This window comes from Cryptomeria japonica, chromosome 6, assembly GCF_030272615.1.
Source record: "Cryptomeria japonica chromosome 6, Sugi_1.0, whole genome shotgun sequence".
Classification (NCBI taxonomy): Eukaryota; Viridiplantae; Streptophyta; class Pinopsida; order Cupressales; family Cupressaceae; genus Cryptomeria; species Cryptomeria japonica.
The window spans coordinates 263,139,483-263,157,152 of NC_081410.1; positions in this window are offsets into that span (position 1 = coordinate 263,139,483).

The following is a 17,670-nucleotide window of genomic DNA, read 5'->3' on the forward strand; positions in this document are numbered from 1 at the left end:
GTTTGGTCAAACCTTGATTGTAACAAGCATAACCAAATCCTCCATGATAAAGTTAACAACAAATATATTATTGCATAACCAAATCTTTGTGGTGGGTGTGTTCAACAAATATATTATTGTGTGAATTGCTTTTGTCCAAAATGTAGGAACTTGATCTACATATCCATGAAGGCATGATTAGGTTTCTATACAACACTATTTTGTTGATGCATATATGTAGTGGTTAGTTGTTTTCTTTTAGTTGTGGATAAACCATTTTGAGTGAATTTCTCATTTACTTGATCATTTTGTATTTAGAGAACAACTGGATGACCATTCAACAAGGGGTTTAAAATCTTTGAACTTCACAAATGCTTGATCTTTTCTTGTCAAGCAATGTACCCACATCTTAAAGACATGAAATTATGAAAGATGATAGTCCCAAATCTGCAAATAACTGTCATGAAATAGTGAATAAGGGAAATCCATAGATACATTAATGAGTAGCCCTAGATCAATACAAAGAGAGCACATGCATGCTAAGGGAGCATTGAACAAGCCTTTTTCAGGATAATATAATGGTAGTAAAAGAAATCAATAAAGAGCATAAGTTCATCAAGAACAATTCTTAGCCACAAATATCTAAGGTAATCATAGAGGAGCTGATAATAAGTGAGTTCAAGAAGACACACTCAAGCCTTCATCACATATATAATCATAGAGGTGATTGAAAATGATTTTTTTTAGGTTTAAGATATAATAAATTTGGGTTTCTTGGGGCAGGATTTGGAGTTGATGCTAAATGGTAGGCTCACGATATTGGATGAACTGTTTTTTTTCTTTTAAATTCTAGTTTCTTTTTTTCAATCTTTTGATGAAAATCTCTCAATATAATGTCACTTTGGCGAGGGTGCCTAACCTTCTCTTTCATTTATGAGATTCTTTCTATTATAAAGATATCAACAATGTTATTGGTTATTTTCTGAAGGTATATTCCACAACCTTTGATACCAACCACTCTACTTTTGCCTATATCTTGGTGGACATTGACATTTCCAAGACTCTAATTGATGCAAAGCCCCAGGCAAGGTGTGGAATAGGTTCTTCTACTCAAACCTCCAACCAAGGACCCTAGCACTTCAAAATGACTTCATGGGGTGTTCAATACTTGGATATATAGGTTCCATATCACTTCCAACTTGTTTGCTTCTATGCAAGGTTCTATCCCCCCAACGCTCCCAATGGCTGCAAGAAACTCACTAGGCCAAATTGGTCCAACTATGGTTGGAACTCTTCCCAATGCAAATGTGACTAAAAATGGTATGATTTTAAGGTTTCAAGGTCAGAGAGACCTTATCCCAGGCTTGGATTGATTCCGTTAAGGTAATTTTGCAAAGTTGCTGTTTTAGAGGCTTACAAGCCCTTGTAGCCCTACCAGACCAGAATTCTTGTTTTTCTCCCAATCATGCCAAAGGAAACTTGAGGATTAAAATGGATTTATACCCCTACAATGGAGTACTAACACATATCCCAAGGGTTCAGGCTGATCAATTATGCAAAGGACCTAACCCTACCCTTGGCTAGTAGGCCTAATAGCCCCAATTAGGTCTATTTTACAAAGCAAGTACCCTTAAAAAGTGTTTTCCAAGAAAATTAATGGTATGTAACTCTCAATTACATTGAAAAACTACAAACTACAAGGTTTCAGACCTTGGTGACACCCCAAACTCCAGATATGGAACCTTCTTGTGTGCCTTCACTAGGTGGCCACATGGAGTTGCCCACCTTAGTGCATCAAACCCTTGCTCATTTCCACTCCAAAACTGAAAAATTATTTAAAAATATTAAAATTAAATTTTTAAACCTTGCTTCTCCTCCAGGGCCATTGAGTGACTAAGAATGATTAGCAAGTTTTCACCATTTTAATGCCAAACCCTAGGGAACGTTGTCCTAACTCAACAACTTCCAGTAAATTGCAGATATCTCCACTTCCAGAATGAATAAAGACCTTAGAATAGTCTAATTTGAAATGTAATTCACTCCTCTAAAACATGCCACCATTTTTATGATTCTATCAAGTCCTTACAGTACGGTACAGTGATTATAGCAGCAAAATTAGAGGAAAATCATAGAATTTTATTGCTTTTTTGATGCCAAATCATTACAAACGACTCAAAAACCCCCAAAAGGTGGTTGGAATCATTATTTATATCCTTCCCATCAGTTATAAACCACTTTTTGAACTATGGGAACCATTTGGAAGGAAGTTGCACTTTTTAACCAAAAATGGTTATTAGCAACTTTGACAATTTTTACAATTTTGACATATTTTAACCAAATTTGACACCTATTGAATCCAATGGTATTAGTGTCATTTAAACATGTCCAAAACATCCTAAGACACCTAAAATACTCAATTCAATACCCCTAGGCCCATATTCCTATGGTGGCTTATCATCCTGCCAAATCCATGACATTGGGTAACAAGGTGGGGTTTATTACAAAAATCAACAAAATAACCTATCTTATTGCAAATATGGATGAATCACATCATTATTCCTTTAAAACTTCATATTATTTGTCATGATTGACTTGTTCATGAGGTACCCCTACACCACTAATGAGGATGTTGTCTTGATGGTTGAGGATGGGTAGTGGACTTAATCGAAGAGCTATTACCATGGTAGAAGAGTGTGCAAGGAGTCATGCACTCACCTAGTCTATGGAAATGATACAACATACAACATCTTTGGGTAGGAATTCTTCCTCATTGCATGAAGTGACTTTGGTTGAGGATTCCCTCCAGTCTCCTTGATCAAAGGAACTTGAAAATGGTGTCTTGGATGGTTGTTCAAAGATTTGTTTCAAAATCCCATTGTCAAGCTAAGGGTGTGCGTATTGAAAAAAAGGAAATGACATTATTTAGGTTGGAAATGATATTGACAAGACTCTAGGCCCTTTCAAATCATCTAGTTTGATCTTTTGCTATTGGTTAGTGGCTATTTTATTGATATTTTGATTAAATTGGGTTTAGGAGTCCATAACCTAAAACCTATTTACCTTTAATAAAAATCATGAGATCCTAAACACAAACACTTTTCACTTCCCTTCTCTTTCCTGAGCCCCACAATATATAACACTCAAATAACTAACACTACCATTACCACTTCCCCCACACATGGGATACACAGTTTTAATCTAATTTGCTAGTGGGATGACTTACAAAGCATAAGAATATAACTACCTTGGGGGATGTGTACCACATGTTAGCATATATATCAACCATTATACATTATAATTGTAACACCCCATTTCTATTGTTGAGATGTAGATCTCAACATCACTAGACTTCAACTATGTATTAGGGGATGCATATTTTGTTCTTGTGTTTTCTGTCTTGGGTGTTGAATGATGTTTTAGCTTCATTGTTTTTTGTGAGTTTTAGTTGTGGTTGTTGTCCTTGTTTTGAATGGTGTGTTTGGACCATCCCCATGTTTCAAGATGAGGTTCCTTAACATGTCGATTGTTGGTGTTCAATATGATTTGAGGTGGCTATGTTATGTTTATATGCCTCGTTTATTTGAATGCTTTAGTTCATAAATGTGCATAAAATTATTTATGTTTTATTAAATGTGTTCGTTGATTATATGATATCTTGATGCATTGAATTATATTTTTATGATGTTGGTCTTGTTGGGTGTTTATGATGTGCTTCAACTATATATGTATTGAATAGGTATTCTTGACATGTGCATTGAGTAGTTATAGGTACATGGTTATTTCTCTACTTGGCTATAGAGGTTTTAAAGAAAAATGCTCTTCAAAAGCGTTCTTTTGAAAATTTAAAATTTTGAGAGATTTGACTCAATTCAATTGTAAAAGCTTGGGAGTGAATTGGATTGAGGATGACAAAGGATTGCTTGATATGTGCGTGGATTCAACTTCATCCATTTTGAGGAAATTACAAGAAAGCCATTTTTTCAAATTTGAAAATGAAGGTAATTGTATTCTTTATCTTTGTATTTGAGTCCTTTTGCATAATGGATGCCATGCTCACCCTTAAGGAAACACTGGAATTATTTCTTAGAATGAAATTTGAAGAAAATAGAGTAGGATCTAATTTATTTAAAATTTAAAAAAATGACATTTTGTGCCCTCACCATGACAATTTTTTTAAAAATGATTGAAATTCAAAGTTTATTGCTTGAATTAGATGTTCACATTTTAACCAAAGGGACACTTTGTATTTCGAATTTCAAAATTTGAGAAAATTTGACCTTCATTAATAAAGTTTGCATAAAATTTTTGGTTTTTACGTTTGGAAAAAATCTAAGAAAATTTGAATTTTGCAATTGAATTTGAATGTTTTAGAATGGAAGATTTGAAGACTCCATGATTTTTCATAATATGCCTTTTAAGACTATTGAAAAAATTATTGATCCAAATTTGTGCCACACTTGATGTATTTTAATTCTTGCCTTGTTTTTTGTGCCACACTTGATGTTGTGAGTATGAAGTAAAGGACATAGGTGTTAGAGAGAAGTATGTAATAGCTTCCTACATTTGCTAGGGCACAAAGGGGCCTAAGGATATCTTGTGCAGAAATCTCTTAACTAAGTGATAACTAAAGAAAGACATGAGAAATTAAAATGAACCAAGATAACGGTGCACTATTATATTTGGAGTGCTCATATGGACTTGGTATGAGTGTGGAAGACATGCTCTCTCTTGGAGCGCTAAGACTTGTATGGTTGAGTAACCTCATCTTCTATGAGGGGTGTAATTGATTCATCTTGGACAATACTTTAGGCCATTGCAATAAAATTCTTTACCACCTCTTTGGAATCTAGTCCTCTTTCCCATTGAGTTGCATTTGATGAGATATGGTACTCCATCCTTTTTGAGTGACCTTTACATGTAGTGTATGTTGCATGTTTACTCTATGAAAGATGTTCATATAAGCACTTCAAGACACAACTTTAATCAAAATTAAGCTGAAACCAAAGTATTAAACCCCAATGCAGGAGAATGAGGAGATTGTAGAAGTTCATGATATGATCAAAGATAAAAGGACAAAATGCCTTTAATGGCCTTTATCCTTCGAACACCCTGCTTGATGAAATCAACATTTAATGATAGATTGCTGTCAGTTTAACTACCTCTACTCCTTTGTGTTCTTTATTTTCTAGGAAATTGGACCACTAAGTATCAAAGCTGAAAGACGTCCATTTTAAATGTTACTCAAGTCCGAATGATAGGACACAAGGAAACTTGTGACGGATTCAAATATGTAGAGGAGTTCTTAATATAGATAGCTTCACTGCAGAAACTTCAATACAAGCACAAAAATCATCTACAGACAAAAAGGAAGAAACACAGGAAGAAACAGATGCTTCATACAAGTTTCTATAACCTCCATTATAGCTTATACAAGTATTCAACACGCCCTTTGCATGCAAATTGAAGACGATTTACCAAACAAAATTGAGAATTGATCGCTCTACTGTGGCCAAAAACGTTCTAAACCCTTGATAAAAAATTCACTTGGACAAAAGCGAGCCAAAAACCTTACCTTGCTTGTGTAGAGATCACTCTGGCGGGGGGGGGGGGGGCAGGAAGGCAAGACGGTCGCCACTTGCTTCGATTTGCTTTCAAAATGAAAATGCGTTGTGTTTTTTTTTTTAATAAAATGCCCGTGGTCATCGAAATTCTGACGAACACGGACATTTTTTTAAAAAAAAATCAAATTTTCACACAATGCTCCTTGTCCGTCGGAAACCTCCATCGGAATTTGACCCCAAATGTATTAGTGTGTATAACGAAATGCAAATGAAATGTATAATTAAATGCAAATGAAATGTATAATGAAATGCAAATGAAATGTATAATGAAATGCAAATGAACTCTATTAATCAATTCTTTTTGTATGATAATGGTTGAACCAATTTTAACTCAGATACATCTTGAAGAAATATTAGTTAAATGATAGAAAGAAAAATGGATGGTAGAAAGAATGTTAGAAAGAATGTGATTTAGACAGAAGATGAGAAATCAACAAACTATCAATAAGCAAACTGAGATGAAAATGAGAATGAAATTGAATGAATCATGAACCTGTGTCACATATTTTATTGCATCAATATATTCATCACTGAGCCTTATTATTGAACAATGAAGCTTTAGCACATCAGGGTATAAGGAACCAAGATGCAAAGATATCTCATTGAAGAAACAAACACGTAGCAGACAAGGAGTGAACCCTCCATTCTGGGAATTGCGTTAGGGGTCAAGGTATGTGTTGTGATTTCACCTTGATGTGAAGGCTCTTATCACAACTCCTCTAGTCACTTGTAGACATCCTTGAGTAGCATAGGAACAATATCTGTCGCCAAATGATAAAAAGATAAAGACTGACCCGGACAAAATTCAGCAGCTATACTAACCTTGTGCCTTCATTCTCAATTGTGTGATGTGATGGTTGATAATGTCTAATCTCAAAAAGTTGCGGACCCTGTTTAAGACTGGCCTGTCTGATTTCAAGTGTATCCTCTTCTGTTTAGGACAAGATAATGATCACATTGATATGGATATGATATGATTGATAAGACAGTTTGATCAATTGATTGCAGATGTTTGACTAGATGGTCGTATCCTTTGTTAACTTTGTGCGTAGTGTTTGCTGGATATCTGCTAGGGTATTTGTTTCTCACAAGACATTTTATTGCAAGTTTTTCCGATTGATTGATTTTTTATTTTTAGTTTTTTTCCAAGAGCTTTTGCGATGTTTTTGGATTATGTAGATTGATATTTGAATGTTTTTTGTTGATCTTTCTAGGATTGTATTTGAATGTTTTTGGTATTTTTAGATTTTTCAATGTTTTTGGATTTTGTGGTTTTTGATTTTTTTTGATTTTGAGTTTTTCACTGTTTTTTGGATATTTTTTAAGGACATTATATGATTTTTAGGATTTTTTTCAGGACTTTATATGATTTTTTGGATTTTTTCAGGACTTTATATTATTTTTTGGATTTTTTCAGGACTTTATATGATTTTTTGGATTCTTTCAGGACTTTATCTGATTTTTTGGATTTTTTTAGTTATGCCCCTAGTGTGCAAACCTATATGAGATGATGATCTACAGAATGTATATGGAGACAAATTAATTTTGAACATGACCTATGTGAATGCAATATGCAGGATGAAGATGCATTTCCTATTCGAACAAGGTTGACTGTCTTTGTTTTTGCATTGGTAATACACCAATAGAAATGTAGGTGCAAAACAACTCATAGATAAGTAGTCAATTGATCTCTAAGGCCCTTCGAAACATTCATCTCAACACACTTAGTGACTAGGATTTACAAATGGAGATGCCAAAAAATTCCCCATTGGTTCTTGAAACTTTGATCTTCTTTTGCCCATGTGTGTGCAAATGCGTTAATTCCCGCTCTTGTATTCACTAAAGATCCTTAGCATCCTATATGACTAGATACATGATTTTTCTAACTTCAAAAGCATCCCGAATAGAGCCTCGTTGCCAGAAAATCTTGAGAGCTTCAACGAGGTTATAGACTGTAATTTCTCAAATATTGCTCCATTGCCAGGAGGCGTCCATAGCCTTGATGGAGTTACTTGCATGCTCCCATAGTCAAGATTTTAATCATATTTGTATATATGATATTTTGGTTATATATCATTGCTCTGTTTTCCTTTAGATGGATATTTGGTGTAGCTCTTTTTCTCTTTTTTTCTTTTCTTGCCTTGATTTGTAAGTAATGAAACCTACTTGGGTGTGACAATTACAGCGGTGCTGAAGTAGAATTTTAGATTTTTCACTTAGTCATATGATCAACTAGGTGTCTAAAATGAATTAGAGGTCTTCTTAATGTGTGAGATATAGCAATTGATAGATTGTGGGTTAACAAGTCTCAAATAGTGAAATCACTACCCAACCATTAGTAAAGCATCGTCATAGGGTAATGTTGAGAATGAATGACTTTAGAACCTCAAAGACTTCATGTCCAAATATCTAAGAAAGGAAATGACCCTTGTTTTCCTTAGATGCAAATGAATGATAAACTCGAACAGTTGCCTTATTTTATTGATGCTTCTATATGAAAATGTGGAAAGTTTAAGAATGCGATGCATTTAAAAAAGAAACTATAGGTGATGCAGTGTTTTAAATGATATGATATGCAATGCAGAAAATAAAACCTAAACTACACAGCCCTTAGGTATAATATCACTTAAGGTGCATGTTGTTCATAGGGTCAGAGAGTGGATCTCCCTCCATGGTAGCCAAATTATATGCTCCATTGCCTATGACCCTTGTTATAATGAAAGGACCTAGCCAGTTAGGTTCAAATTTCCCTGGCCTTTCTCGTTCTGCTAGGTTCCTTTGATTCTCTTTAAGTACTAGATCTCCCACTTGAAAAGTTCATGGGTGGACTCTTTTATTATAACTTCATCTTAGTCTATTTTGATATCCTTGTAGATGGTTAAACAATGTTTGTCTTTTTTTATCAAGGGTTTCAAGTTCTTGTAACCTTGCTACCTTGTAGTCTTCCTCTGATATGATGTTCTATAAGGAGACTCTTAGAGATGGCATTTCTATTTCAATGGGGAGTATCGCTTCTATACCATAGACCAAGGAAAATGGTGTTGCTCCTATAGGTGTGCATACTCCTATCTTGTAAGCCCAGAGAGTGGGATTTAACTGGAGATGCCAATCCCATCCTGTGTCAGTGACTAATTTCTTAAGAATTTTAAATATCATTTTATTTGTAGCCTCTACTTGTCCATTACATTGTTGATAATATGGCGTGGAAAATCTCTGTTGTATGTGAAATTTGTCACACAATTCTTTCACTTCTTGGTTTTTAAATGGATGCCCGTTATCTATAACAAAGCACATTGGAACTCCGTATCTACATATAATGTAGTTGAGCATGAATTTTTCTATTTTCTTTCCAGTTTTATATGTTAAAGGAATTGCCTCAACCCATTTGGTAAAGTATTTAGTGGTTGTCAAGATAAGCTTCTGCCCATTGGAAGAAGAAGGGTTGATTTTACCCACTAGATCTAATCCCCATTGTGAAAATGGCCATGGTGATGTGATGGGTTGAAGATCTTGTGCTAGTGCATGAATAAGGTCTCCATGCATTTGGAATTGTTTACACTTCTGTACATACTTGTAAGCATCCTTTTCCATGGTTGGGCAGTAATACCCTGTTCTCAGCAATTTCTTTGACAATGGCAGACCGCTTTGGTGAGCCCCACAGATTCCATCATGGACCTCTTTTAAAGCAAGGTGTACTTCATTCTCATCCAAACATCAGAGAAGAGTTCCATTGAAACCCTTTCCATACAAAGTATCAGGTATAATGGTGTATCTAGATGCCTGACGAATAAAGGTCTTCTTGTGATTTCTGGACAGATCCGGTGGCATGTATTGAGTATGTAAATATGTGTATATTTCATTGTACCAAGGTGATTCTGGACCCACGATTGCACATACATATTTTGATAGGGGATTCTCATATGCAGGTAGCATCAACTGTTCTATGATGAACTCAAACTGAGTTTTGTTAGCAGGCATATTCAGAAGAGATCCTATGGTTGCCATTGTATCTGCTGCCTTGTTTTGTATTCTTGGTATTTGTTCGAAGGTAATTTTGGTAAAGTGTTCCTTGTAATCTTCTACCAACTTCTTATAAGGCATGAGTTTGTCATCCTTCGTGTTGCAATCAGCATTGACCTATTTTACAATCAACTGTGAATCACCATAGACTTGTAACTCTTGTATTTTCCATTGTACAGTTGTATGAAGCCCTATGAGGAGAGCTTCATATTCAGCCATATTGTTGGTACATGGGAAATTGATCCTAAATAACTTAGGTATAACATCCCCTTGAGGAGTAATGAAGAGAATGTTGGCTCCAGATCTGTGACTTGTATATGACCCATCAAAGTATAACTTCCACATTACTGAGGCAGTTAATGTAAACATGAATTCGTCTAGAAAGTCTATCAGCAATGGATGACTGTCCTTTATAGGAGCCTCTGCTAATTGATCAGCTATGGTTTTTCCTTTGATGGCTTTTCTGTCTATGCATTCTATATCAAATTTGATCAAGATCATAACCCACTTAGCCAATCGCCTGGTCAATGTTGCTCTGCTCAATAGGTACTTGAGTGGGTCAAAGCATGCAATGAGTTGCACCTTATGACTCAACATGTAATGTCTGAGCTTTTGGGATGTAAAGATTACTGCTAAGCATGCTCGCTCTATGGGGGTATAATTAAGTTCATAGCCGATCAGAGTCCTACTTATATAAAAAATGGCTCTTTCTTTTCCATTTTTGTCATTCTATGCCAATAAATCTCCTAGAGCTGAGTTTGTTGCTAATATGTATAATAATAGAAGTTGTCCTGGAATAGGAGATATTAACACTAGTGTGTTCAAAAGATAATCTTTTAGAGCTTGGAAAGCTTCCTGGCATTGTTCTGTCCATTTAAAAGTAACTCCTTTTCCGAGTAAATGTTGGAATGGGTGACACTTATCTGCCAACTATGCTATGAATCTCCTTATGGATTGCAATCTTCCTTGTAATCCTCTGAGTTGTTTAAGTGTTGATGGAGGTTGCATATCAATGATTGCCTTGACCTTGGAAGGGTCTATTTCAATTCCTCTATTTGATACTATAAACCCTAATAGTTTACCTATTGTTACGCCAAACATACATTTCTTTGGGTTTAATCTGACATTATACTGTTCCAACCGATCAAATATCTATGTAAGAACTATAAGGTGACTTTTCCTAGTTTGTGATTTAGACAATATGTCATCCACATAATCTTCCATTATGTTATGGATCATGTCATGAAACAAAGTTGTCATGGCTCTTTGTTATGTTGCTCCGGCATTTTGGAGAACAAATGGCATCACATTCTAGCAGTACATTCCCCACAGGCATGTAAAGGCCATTTTATGTTGATCTTCTGGTGCAATTTTAATCTAGTTGTATCCTGAGAAACCATCCATTAAGGATAACATCTCATTTCCAGTTGTTAGGTCAACTATCATGTCGATAATGGGTAGCGGGAAGTCATCCTTAGGACAAGCTTTATTTAGATCTCGAAAATCAGTATAGATTCTTATGCCTCTCATGGGCTTAGTCATAGGTACCAGGTTGGATATCCATTCTGCATAGTCAACAGGTCATATAAAACCTAAATCCAACAACTTTTGTAGTTCTATTTTAACCAGTAATGTGATACTTGGATGCATTTTTCTCAATTTTTGCTTGTAAGGTTTAACTCCTGGTATCAATGGTAAGTGATGCAACACTGATTCAGAGTCTAAGCCCAACATGTCTGAATAGGACCAAGCAAAGTTGATAGGTCATTGCTTGAAAAAAATGAATGAATCTATCTTTTTCTTCTTTGCTCAGTGATTTTGCCAAATGGATGTTATGTACAACCTCCCCTTCTGCTATGCTTAGTTCTTTTGTTTCCTCTGTAAGTAATGTTGAACTTTCTCTTTCCATAGGAAGATTACCCAAGTCACTTTTGTCATTATGGGTAGTTTGATCCTTATCTTCTATTGGAGAAGTACTTTCTTCTCCAAAGTATGTCATTCTATTTAGGTCTATAGCAAACCCTGCTTTATGATCACCTAGCGAAAATCCCTCTCTGACTCCTAGAAATTCTAAAATTGCTTTGTCATTTTCAAACCAATCCAAAATTGGTCTTCCTTCTTGCCCCCAATCAATCAAGTGTGAATGTACTATGGGTAAATCATTACTCCTTTCTTTAGTAGACTCTGATAACATGAGGACTTGATTTTTTGACTAACTTTGAGTATCTTCATCCTATATAACCCTTATTTGATTCCTTAAATTTACACTTTTTGATGGGCTAGAATCATGGAGTGATAAGAATTCATAGTCATGAGAGTTTGTCTCACTTTCAATATGTGTTTCATCATATGAGATATCATCACTTATTTCTTCGTGTTCCTGTGCTTGATTCTGTTGTAGATTGTCTGGTCTTCGTTGGACATTAGTTACCCTTCTTAAGCCTGGTATAAGCCTTTGCAATCTTTCTTCATCTGTTTCATTAGGTTGGGCCTGAGTTGCTTCTCGTGGTAGAAGTAGTGACAATAACCATGGGTGGGATTCAAGTGGTGGGGGTAATCTTGCATCTATTAGCACATTAGCCTGTACTATTGTGTCAATAATTGCATCATTTTGTAACTCAGTGATAGGTTCTTGCAAGAGTTGTCTCATGTCTTCCCCATCTGATTCTATGTGTGGTGATGTAGGTACCTGATTACTTGTTTGAGATAAAGATGGAAGCACCCATGTGGACAAATTACTTAGTGGTATGTAATCTGATGGTTTTCTTAGTATATCAAGAGTACATTGTCTTGCCTTGGTGATATGTTGTACATGCTTGTATCCCAATCCTTGATTTCTTGGATTATCATTAGGAACAACAGGTTCTAGTCTCCCTTGTTTCTATAACCCAAGGCCTGTGGTACCATCATATCCATGTCTTTGGAGTATTTTTTAATCTATTTCCATACTGATCTATGTGTATTCTGGGTATTGTCATATGATCTTCTTCTCTATATATCCAATGGTTAACATCTTCGTTCAAGGATTCTTCTTGTAAGTCACCCCATCTAATGAAAGAGCATGAATCTGTGTATCTGACTATTTCTTTTCCTTTGTCTCACTTTTGCACTGTAGTGTGAGGTTTCCCAAAGGACTTAGGAGAAAGAGACAACTGTTTCCCACTTAAAGTATTTGCAATAGAGTACTCTCCACAACCCATATCCATTATTTGTAAGGAGAATGTTGGGGGCATATCTTTTTTTGTTTCTATGATCTTTAATGTTTCCAGCTGCGTAGTGAGAGGTGTGGCCTGATTGATAGGTACCTGATTATCAACACTATCTTTTAGATAATTGCAATGTTGTTACGCCACACATACATTTCTTTGGGTTTAATCTGACATTATACTGTTCCAACCGATCAAATATCTATGTAAGAACTACAAGGTGACTTTTCCTAGTTTGTGATTTAGACAATATGTCATCCACATAATCTTCCATTATGTTATGGATCATGTCATGAAACAAAGTTGTCATGGCTCTTTGTTATGTTGCTCCGGCATTCTGGAGACCAAATGGCATCACATTCTAGCAGTACGTTCCCCACAGGCATGTAAAGGCCATTTTATGTTGATCTTCTGGTGCAATTTTAATCTGGTTGTATCCTGAGAAACCATCCAGTAAGGATAACATCTCATTTCCAGTTGTTAGGTCAACTATCATGTCGATAATGGGTAGCGGGAAGTCATCCTTAGGACAAGCTTTATTTAGATCTCGAAAATCAGTATAGATTCTTATGCCTCTCGTGGGCTTAGTCACAGGTACCAGGTTGGATATCCATTCTGCATAGTCAATAGGTCATATAAAACCTACATCCAACAACTTTTGTAGTTCTATTTTAACCAGTAATGTGATACTTGGATGCATTTTTCTCAATTTTTGCTTGTAAGGTTTAACTCCTGGTATCAATGGTAAGTGATGCAACACTGATTCAGAGTCTAAGCCCAGCATGCCTGAATAGGACCAAGCAAAGATGATAGGTCATTGCTTGAAAAAAATGAATGAATCTATCTTTTTCTTCTTTGCTCAGTGATTTTGCCAAATGGATGTTATGTACAACCTCCCCTTCTGCTATGTTTACTTCTTTTGTTTCCTCTGTAAGTAATGTTGAACTTTCTCTTTCCATAGGAAGATTACCCAAGTCACTTTTGTCATTATGGGTAGTTTGATCCTTATCTTCTATTGGAGAAGTACTTTCTTCTCCAAAGTATGTCATTCTATTTAGGTCTATAGCAAACCCTGCTTTATGATCACCTTGCGAAAATCCCTCTCTGACTCCTAGAAATTCTGCAATTGCTTTGTCATTTTCAAACCAATCCAAAATTGGTCTTCCTTCTTGCCCCCAATCAATCAAGTGTGAATGTACTATGGGTAAATCATTACTCCTTTCTTTAGTAGACTCTGATAACATGAGGACTTGATTTTTTGACTAACTTTGAGTATCTTCATCCTATATAACCCTTATTTGATTCCTTAAATTTACACTTTTTGATGGGCTAGAATCATGGAGTGATAAGAATTCATAGTCATGAGAGTTTGTCTCACTTTCAATATGTGTTTCATCATATGAGATATCATCACTTATTTCTTCGTGTTCCTGTGCTTGATTTTGTTGTAGATTGTCTGGTCTTCGTTGGACATTAGTTACCCTTCTTAAGCCTGGTATAAGCCTTTGCAATCTTTCTTCATCTGTTTCATTAGGTTGGGCCTGAGTTGCTTCTCATGGTAGAAGTAGTGAAAATAACCATGGGTGGGATTCAAGTTGTGGGGGTAATCTTGCATCTATTAGCACATTAGCCTGTATTGTTGTGTCAATAATTGCATCATTTTGTAACTCAGTGATAGGTTCTTGCAAGAGTTGTCTCATGTCTTCCCCATCTGATTCTATGTGTGGTGATGTAGGTACCTGATTACTTGTTTGAGATAAAGATGGAAGCACCCATGTGGACAAATTACTTAGTGGTATGTAATCTGATGGTTTTCTTAGTATATCAAGAGTACATTGTCTTGCCTTGGTGATATGTTGTACATGCTTGTATCCCAATCCTTGATTTCTTGGATTATCATTAGGAACAACAGGTTCTAGTCTCCCTTGTTTCTATAACCCAAGGCCTGTGGTACCATCATATCCATGTCTTTGGAGTATTTTTAATCTATTTCCATACTGATCTATGTGTATTCTGGGTATTGTCATATGATCTTCTTCTCTATATATCCAATGGTTAACATCTTCGTTCAAGGATTCTTCTTGTAAGTCACCCCATCTAATGAAAGAGCATGAATCTGTGTATCTGACAATTTCTTTTCCTTTGTCTCACTTTTGCACTATAGTGTGAGGTTTCCCAAAGGACTTAGGAGAAAGAGACAACTGTTTCCCACTTAAAGTATTTGCAATAGAGTACTCTCCACAACCCATATCCTTTATTTGTAAGGAGAATGTTGGGGGCATATATTTTTTTGTTTCTATGATCTTTAATGTTTCCAGCTGCGTAGTGAGAGGTGTGGCCTGATTGATAGGTACCTGATTATCAACACTATCTTTTAGATAATTGCAATGTTGTTACGCCAAACATACATTTCTTTGGGTTTAATTTGACATTATACTGTTCCAACCGATCAAATATCTATGTAAGAACTACAAGGTGACCTTTCCTAGTTTGTGATTTAGACAATATGTCATCCACATAATCTTCCATTATGTTATGGATCATGTCATGAAACAAAGTTGTCATGGCTCTTTGTTATGTTGCTCCGGCATTTTGGAGACCAAATGGCATCACATTCTAGCAGTACGTTCCCCACAGGCATGTAAAGGCCATTTTATGTTGATCTTCTGGTGCAATTTTAATCTGGTTGTATCTTGAGAAACCATCCAGTAAGGATAACATCTCATTTCCAGTTGTTAGGTCAACTATCATGTCGATAATGGGTAGCGGGAAGTCATCCTTAGGACAAGCTTTATTTAGATCTCGAAAATCAGTATAGATTCTTATGCCTCTCCTGGGCTTAGTCACAGGTACCAGGTTGGATATCCATTCTGCATAGTCAATAGGCATATAAAACCTACATCCAACAACTTTTGTAGTTCTATTTTAACCAGTAATGTGATACTTGGATGCATTTTTCTCAATTATTGCTTGTAAGGTTTAACTCCTGGTATCAATGGTAAGTGATGCAACACTGATTCAGAGTCTAAGCCCAGCATGTCTGAATAGGACCAAGCAAATTTGATAGGTCATTGCTTGAAAAAAATGAATGAATCTATCTTTTTCTTCTTTGCTCAGTGATTTTGCCAAATGGATGTTATGTACAACCTCCCCTTCTGCTATGTTTACTTATTTTGTTTCCTCTGTAAGTAATGTTGAACTTTCTCTTTCCATAGGAAGATTACCCAAGTCACTTTTGTCATTATGGGTAGTTTGATCCTTATCTTCTATTGGAGAAGTACTTTCTTCTCCAAAGTATGTCATTCTATTTAGGTCTATAGCAAACCCTGCTTTATGATCACCTTGCGAAAATCCCTCCCCGACTCCTAGAAATTCTACAATTGCTTTGTCATTTTCAAACCAATCCAAAATAGGTCTTCCTTCTTGCCCCCAATCAATCAAGTGTGAATGTACTATGGGTAAATCATTAATCCTTTCTTTAGTAGACTCTGATAACATGAGGACTTGATTTTTTGACTAACTTTGAGTATCTTCATCCTATATAACCCTTATTTGATTCCTTAAATTTACACTTTTTGATGGGCTAGAATCATGGAGTGATAAGAATTCATAGTCATGAGAGTTTGTCTCACTTTCAATATGTGTTTCATCATATGAGATATCATCACTTATTTCTTCTTGTTCCTATGCTTGATTCTGTTGTAGATTGTCTGGTCTTCGTTGGACATTAGTTACCCTTCTTAGGCCTAGTATAAGCCTTTGCAATCTTTCTTCATCTGTTTCATTAGGTTGGGCCTGAGTTGCTTCTCGTGGTAGAAGTAGTGACAATAACCATGGGTGGGATTCAAGTGGTGGGGGTAATCTTGCATCTATTAGCACATTAGCCTGTACTGTTGTGTCAATAATTGCATCATTTTGTAACTCAGTGATAGGTTCTTGCAAGAGTTGTCTCATGTCTTCCCCATCTAATTCTATGTGTGGTGATGTAGGTACCTGATTACTTGTTTGAGATAAAGATGGAAGCACCCATGTGGACAAATTACTTAGTGGTATGTAATCTGATGGTTTTCTTAGTATATCAAGAGTACATTGTCTTGCCTTGGTGATATGTTGTACATGCTTGTATCCCAATCCTTGATTTCTTGGATTATCATTAGGAACAACAGGTTCTAGTCTCCCTTGTTTCTATAACCCAAGGCCTGTGGTACCATCATATCCATGTCTTTGGAGTATTTTTAATCTATTTCCATACTGATCTATGTGTATTCTGGGTATTGTCATATGATCTTCTTCTCTATATATCCAATGGTTAACATCTTCGTTCAAGGATTCTTCTTGTAAGTCACCCCATCTAATGAAAGAGCATGAATCTGTGTATCTGACAATTTCTTTTCCTTTGTCTCACTTTTGCACTGTAGTGTGAGGTTTCCCAAAGGACTTAGGAGAAAGAGACAACTGTTTCCCACTTAAAGTATTTGCAATAGAGTACTCTCCACAACCCATATCCTTTATTTGTAAGGAGAATGTTGGGGGCATATATTTTTTTGTTTCTATGATCTTTAATGTTTCCAGCTGCGTAGTGAGAGGTGTGGCCTGATTGATAGGTACCTGATTATCAACACTATCTTTTAGATAATTGCAATGTTGTTACGCCAAACATACATTTCTTTGGGTTTAATCTGACATTATACTGTTCCAACCGATCAAATATCTATGTAAGAACTACAAGGTGACTTTTCCTAGTTTGTGATTTAGACAATATGTCATCCACATAATCTTCCATTATGTTATGGATCATGTCATGAAACAAAGTTGTCATGGCTCTTTGTTATGTTGCTCCGGCA